The following is a 7,679-nucleotide window of genomic DNA, read 5'->3' on the forward strand; positions in this document are numbered from 1 at the left end:
CTTGTCCATTGACATATCTTTTACTAATTGTAGAAATCCCGTGCGCTTATCTCTCGCTGAATTCGAGGAAAAGCAAAGACAACTCAACCTTGACTTGGAGCTGGCCCATCAGAACTTGAAAAAGGCTAAAGATGAAGTGGCTGGTACGGAAGGTAATGACCTGTCAACTGTTTATTTTGACCATCCCTCAAGTTATCTCTTCGTTCTTCTGTCTGACCCAAGTGCATATCTTGCAGAGAAAATGAGGTAGGCTCTGGTGAAGAAGGATCTCGATCTTTTAGCTGCGCAAAAGGAGGCTCAGGAGAAGACTGCACTAGCTGACAAGAAGCTGCCTTCGGTCGGTGCGCTAGAGGAGGAAATCACCAAGCTGAAGACGTCTCTTGCTGAGTCCAATCGAGAAGCGACTAGTCTGAAGAAAGATAAGGTGACTCTGGACGAGAAGCTGGAGGGCATTTCTCGTAGGAGAAACAACATGGAAGCTTATCTGAAAGCACTCGCCAAGAAGCTCTTCCTTATGCTCGAAGGTACTTTTCTTTATCCGACTGATTTACTGTTTGCAAGTCACCATGAACCGGTCGACTCATTAACTCCTTGAATCTGCAGAATTCTTCCAAAAATTTGAAGAAGAAACTGGACGGATTGAGACAGGCTTGGACCCCATCCTTTCTCCTGTCAGCGATGAGGCTGCCATGAACGTGCTCCGACTGGAATCTCGTGTCGCTAGTGTTACGAGCTATCTTGCTCGCCTGAAGGTGGCGGTGTCGCGCATTTATACATCACTTTGGCCAAGGGTGACGCTTCAAAATGACCTCAAGTCCCTGATGACCCGACTCAATGAGGTTCCTGGTCGAGTACAGGAATGGAAGAAGTCATCTGCCCGATGCGGTGCTGACGTGGCTCTGTCGCTGGTTCGGGTCCACTGCAAAGAAGCTCGAGAAGAGAAGCTGGCAGCGATCAAAGTTGCCAACACCAAAAGGCATGACTTCCAATCCTTCATGGAAACCTTCATTGCTGCTACCACTCGGATCACTGACGGAATTGATCTAGATGAATTCATCGAGCCTACAAGCCCTCCTCCTGCAGAGTGAGCAAACTTTATACCTCGCCTTAAATTTGCCTCAGAATGCCGAGTGATTTTGTAACCATTAAACTCCTTCGGGCCTGATGCCCGAGTACTTTTATCCGTGTTCTGGAACTTTAGGATTTATCTGAACTTGGTTTATCTTCTGAATATGCTTGTGTTTGCCTTCGAGTGGAACTTGTTCTTCACTCGGGATAATCTTTGTACTTGAGATGCAGCTCTGAGGAGGAGGTCCCAGTCGACCTGTACCTTGTCGTCCTTGCAGGTCAGGATGGAGCACATGATATACTTGTGGCGCAACCCCGAAGAGAAGGTTGTAGTCGACATATGCCTCCTCGTCCTTGCGGACGAGGATGGAGCGCACGTTGTATTTGTGGCGTAGTTCTGAAGAGAAGGTTGCAGTCAACCTGTGTCTCCTCGTCCTTGCGGAGGAGGATGGAGCACACGTTGTATTTGTGGCGTAGCTCTGAAGAGAAGGTTGCAGTCGACCTGCACCTCGTCATCCTTGCGGGTAGGGACGTGTTTCAAACTTAGGCGAGTACTATACCACAGATAAGCCCCCGAGTGAGAGGGTTGCTCACCACTCGGTAGGAGTTTCTAAACTTAGGTGAGTACTGGACTGCAGCTAAGCCCCCGAGTGAGAGGGTTGCTCACCACTCGGTAGGATTTTCTAAACTTAGGCGAGTACTGGACTGCAGCTAAGCCTCTGAGTGAGAGGGTTGCTCACCACTCGGTAGGATTTTCTAAACTTAGGCGAGTACTGGACTGCAGCTAATCCTCCGAGTGAGAGGGTTGCTCACCACTCGATAGGATTTTCTAAACTTAGGCGAGTACTGGACTGCAGCTAAGCCCTCGAGTGAGAGGGTTGCTCACCACTCGGTAGGATTTTTCAAACTTAGGCGAGTACTGGACTGTAGCTAAGCCCCCGAGTGAGAGACTTGCTCATCACTTGGTAGGATTTTTCAAACTTAAGCGAGTACTGGACTGCAGCTAAGCCCCCGAGTGAGAAACTTGCTCATCACTCGGTAGGATTGTTCAAACTTAGGCGAGTACTGGACTGTAGCTAAGCCCCCGAGTGAGAGACTTGCTCATCACTCGGTAGGATTTTTCAAACTTAGGCGAGTACTGGACTGCAGCTAAGCCCCCGAGTGAGAGGCTTTCTCAACACTCGGTAGGATTTTTCAAACTTAGGCGAAACGGATTCGCAGCCAAGCTTCCGAGTGAGAGGCTTGCTCACCACTCAGTAGGATTTTTTTTAAACTTAGGCGAAACGGATTCGCATCTAAGGCACCCACTGGGGGATTTAGAACATATAAAAAAGGAACAACAATCATTTAAGAGACTGTAAAACTGTGTCTTTGATAATCAAATTAAAGGGTATTTCTTATTACATCTCAACAGTCTGAATGCTTAAGTGTAAAAGGGGCGGAGCAGCTCCGCATTCCAAGCGCGTGGCTCCTCTTTCTTGTGCTCGACATTGTATAAGTGGTATGCTCCATTGTGGAGCACTCTGGTGATAATGAAGGGGCCTTCCCAAGTAGGGGCGAGCTTCTGTGGTTTTTGCTGATCCACTCGAAGAACCAAGTCTCCTTCTTGAAATTCTCAACCCCTCACGTTTCTGGCGTGGAATCGACGCAGGTCTTGCCGATAAATGGTCGACCGGATCAGGGCCATCTCTCTTTCCTCTTCTAGGAGATCAACTGCGTCTTGCCGAGCCTATTCTGCTTCATCTTCTGAGAAAAGCTCGACTCTGGGTGCATTGTGAAGCAAGTCACTCGGAAGTACAGCTTCAGCTCCATAGACCAAGAAGAATGGAGTTTGGCCAGTCGACCGATTAGGAGTTGTCCTCAAACCCCAAAGCACTGATGGAAGTTCTTCGACCCAGGCGCCTGCCGCGTGCTTGAGATCACACATCAGTCGGGGTTTCAATCCTTTGAGAATCAATCCGTTTGCTCTTTCAGCTTGTCCATTTGACTGGGGATGGGCGACTGAAGCATAGTCGACTTGAGTGCCTTGGGAAGCGCAGAAGGCTCTAAACTCATCAGAATCGAAGTTCGCCCCATTGTCGGTGATGATGATGTGCGGAACACCATATCTGAATGTCAACTCCCTAATGAAACTGACCATAGTACTGGCTTCAAGACTTTTGATAGGTTTGGCTTCAATCCATTTGGTGAACTTGTCGACTGCCACGAGTACATGAGTGAAACCGCTCCTACCCGTTCTCAGAGGTCCAACCATGTCCAAACCCCAAACAACGAAGGGCCAGACGAGTGGAATGGTCTTCAGGGGTGACGCAGGCTTGCAAGACATGTTGGATAAAACTGGAAACCTTCACATATGTCGACTATTTCTTGTGCCATCTCATTTGCACGTGGCCAATAAAATCCGGCTCGGTATGCTTTGGCCACAATGGTCCGAGAGGACGCATGGTGACCACAGGTCCCCGAGTGGATGTCGTTGAGGATCACTCGACCTTCTTCTGGTGTTATGCATTTCTGGCTGACTCTAGTTACACTTTCTCTGAACAGATGCCCTCTTATCACAGTAAAAGCTTTGGATCGGCGGACGATCTGTCGGGCCTCTTCTTCGTTCTCTTGGAGTTCCTTCCTATGAATGTACGCGATGTATGACACTGTCCAGTCGGGAGTGATGACCAAAACCTCCATGATCAAGTTGACCACGGCCGGGACTTCGACTTCAGTCGGATCAGTGGCGCTCTTTGGTTGTGGGAGCTCTTCAGTGAAAGGATCTTCCTGGACTGAAGGTGTATGAATATGTTCCAAAAACACATTACTGGGAATGGCTTATCTCTTGGAACCTATCTTCGCCGAATCATCCGCTGCTTGATTTTTCAGTCGGAGTATGTGATGGAGCTCTAAACCCTCAAACTTCTTCTCTAACTTTCTCACCGCATTACAATAGGCAGTCATAGCCGGGCTTCTGACGTCCCACTCCTTCATTACTTGATTCACCACCAAATCTGAGTCGCCGTAGACCATGAGGCGACGGACGCCGAGTGAAATGGCCATACGCAACCCGTACAAAAGTGCCTCATATTCAGCTTCATTGTTGGAGGAATCAAAATGAATCTAGAGAACATAGCAGAGTTTGTCGCCTCGGGGGGATACCAATAATACCCCAGCACCAGAACCATTCAGCATCTTAGATCCATCAAAGAACATGGTCCAATGGTCTGAGTGAATCTGATTCGGCAGTTGCTGTTCGATCCACTCGGCGAGGAAATCTGCTATTGCCTAGGACTTGATAACTTTCTTTGCCTCAAACTTGATATCCAAGGGAAGGAGTTCAATTGCCCACTTTGCCACTCGACCAGTTGCATCTCTGTTGTTCAGAATTTCTGACAATGGTGCATCGCTGGCGACTGTAATGGAGTGATCAGAGAAATAATACGCAACCTTCTTCGTGTTCATGTAAATCCCATAAACAAGCTTCTGATATAATGTGGATATCTTTGCTTGGATGGAGTCAGAACTTCAGAAACATAGTATACTGGGCGCTGAACTTTATAGGTTTTTCCTTCTTCTTCCCACTCGACCGTGAGTACTATACTGACAACTTGTCCAGTGGCTGCAATATAAAGCAGTAAAGGCTCTTTGCTGATTGGGGCAGCGAGCACCGTCTGGGTGGAAACCAGGGCTTTGAGTTCTGCAAACGCTGCATCAGCTTCAGGAGTCCACTCGGACTTGTCAGATTTCTTCATCAGTCGGTAAAGAGGCAATGCCTTTTCAGCGAGGCGAGAAATGAATCGACTCAAGGCGGCCAAACAACCAGTAAGCTTCTTGACATCATGCACACGCACAGGGCGCTTCATCCGGAGTATGGCACCAACTTTCTCTGGGTTCACGTCGATCCCTCGTTCGGAAACGAGGAAGCTGAGTAACTTTCCGCCAGGAACTCCGAATGTGCACTTTGATGGGTTAAGCTTGATATCATATCTTCTCAGGTTGGCAAAGGTTTTAGCAAGGTCAGCCAGCAGGTCGGAACCTTTACGCGACTTGACAACAATGTCATCCATGTATGCTTCCATATTCCGACTGATTTGAGTGAGCAGACACTTCTGAATCATCCTCATGACTGTAGCTCCAGCGTTCTTGAGACCGAACGGCATGGTGACATAACAAAAACACCCGAATGGCGTGATGAAAGCTATTTTTATCTCATCGGGTCCATACAGTCGGATCTGATGGTACCCGGAATAGGCGTCTAGAAAAGACAAACGCTAACACCCTGCAGTCGAGTCGACAATCTGGTCGATGCGAGGGAGAGGAAAATGATCTTTTGGGCAAGCCTGATTGATATGCTTGAAGTCAATGCACATGCGAAGTGAATCGTCCTTCTTGGGGACCATGACAACATTGGCGAGCCACTCGGAGTGGTAAATCTCTCGGATGAACTCAGCTGCCAGGAGCCGAGCCACTTCCTCACCAATTGTTTTTCTCTTCTATACGGCGGACCGTCGAAGATGTTCCTTGATTGGTTTTACTTTCAGGTCGACTCGCAAACGATGCTCAGCCAGTCCCCTGGGTACACCCGGCATGTCAGAAGGTTTCCATGCAAAGATGTCCCAGTTCTCACAGAGGAACTGGATGAGCGCTTCTTCCTATTTGTTGTAGAGTGAAGTTGAGATATGAGTAGGAGCATCATTAGGATCGGTCGGGTGAATATGAATCGGCTTGGTTTCACCGGACGACTGAAATGCAGAATCTGTGGCAGGCTTCTTGGAGCGCAGCAAATCACTCGGATCTGCATTTTTCTTGTATTCTTGCATTTCGACTGCTGCCATTTGTGCATCGGCGATTTTTGAGCCCTTCTGGAAGCACTCTTCTGCCTTCTGCCAATTGCCAGTGATAGTGATCACTCCTCTGGGACCAGTCATTTTCAATTTGAGGTACACATAACATGGTCGAGCCATGAAACGTGCATAGGCAGGCCTACCCAGAATAGCATGATAAGCACTCTGGAAATCCACTACTTCAAATGTCAACTTTTCCTTGCGGTAATTCTTGGAATCACCGAAAAACACATCAAGGGCGATCTGGCCGAGTGATTCAGCCTTCTTGCCAGGTATGACACCATGGAAACTCATATTACTTTCGCTGAGCTTGGATATCAGAATCCCCATTCCTTTCAAGGTTTCAGCATAAAGGATATTCAGGCCGCTACCACCATCCATAAGCACTTAAGTCAGTCGAGTGCCTTCAACAATTGGGTCGATCACCAACGCTTGCCTCCCAGGGGTGGCTATACGTGCTGGATGGTCAGACTGGTCGAACATGATGGCAGTCTGGGACCACTTCAAATAACTTGGTGTTGCCGGAGCAACCATGTTCACTTCTTTGTTGATAACTTTTAATCGTCTTTTGCTCTCAACATCAGCAAAAATCATCAAAGTGGAGTTGACGTTGGGAAAACCATCACCATCCTCTTCCTTATCCTCACCCTTGTCCGACTCTTTTTCCTTCTCATTGGGTTGTTTCTCTCGGAACTGCTGGATCAGGAGTCGACATTGTCGAGTGGTGTGTTTAGGATAAATCAGATTACCCTCTTCGTCTTTCTTTGTGTGAATGTGGCATGGTAAATCCAACACATCATTTCCATCTTGATCTTTCACTTTCTTGGGGTTCCAGGGCCCTTTGGGCTTCCCCTTGAACTTTCCTTGAGCCACAACTAAAGCCTCACCAGGAGCAGCTGGCTCGGCCTTACGCTTCTGTTTCCGATTAGAAGTACCTCCACCGGTGTCCTGGGCGACTGTTTTGTGCTTGCCACTCCGGAGTCCGGAGTCGGTATTCTTCTTCTTCACCGTTAGCGTATTCGGTGGCAATCTCCATCATCCGAGTCAAGGACATATCCCCTGTCCGACCGAATTTCAGATTCAACTCCCGATACTTAACGCCTTCTTTGAAGGCACAACCTGCTTGGTGATCCGACACATTCTCCACTATATGGTGTAACGTGATCCATCTCTGGATATAGTCTCTCAGGGTTTCATTCGTTTTTTGCACACAATGCTGCAATTATGTCAACCCCGCTGGTCGCTTGCAAGTACCTTTAAAAGTCCTAACAAACATTCGGGCGAGTTCCTCCCAACTGAATATACTGCCAGGTGCTAACTGGTTCAACCATGCTCTGGCTGAGCCTTCCAACATCAGAGGAAGGTGCTTCATGGTGACTTCATCATTGCCACCACCAATTTTTAGAGCCACTCGGTAGTCCTCAATCCAAGTGTCAGGCTTAGACTCACCCTGTAAACTTGTGGACTCCAGTCGCCAACCTGAAATTGGGAGGAATCACTGCGGCCCTGATGGCTCTACTGAAACACTCGGGACCTGAAATGTGCACTCTGCCGCCAGTCGGATAATCTCTGTCATGGCCTTCTCTGTGTGCTCTATTCCTGTCAACCAGACCTTGAATGAGAATAGATCTCGCATCAAAGCCTGGCTCCCTTGGGTCGACTGGTATTTTTCGCTCGCCGCTGTGAGGGCGTCTGTCATCATGCCGCCGAGGCACATATGACCCACTCCTCGGAGGAGGCATGGGCACTCAACGACGGTCATCGTGGCCGAGTCAGTGATCA

This window comes from Triticum aestivum, chromosome 3A, assembly GCF_018294505.1.
Source record: "Triticum aestivum cultivar Chinese Spring chromosome 3A, IWGSC CS RefSeq v2.1, whole genome shotgun sequence".
Lineage (NCBI taxonomy): Eukaryota > Viridiplantae > Streptophyta > Magnoliopsida > Poales > Poaceae > Triticum > Triticum aestivum.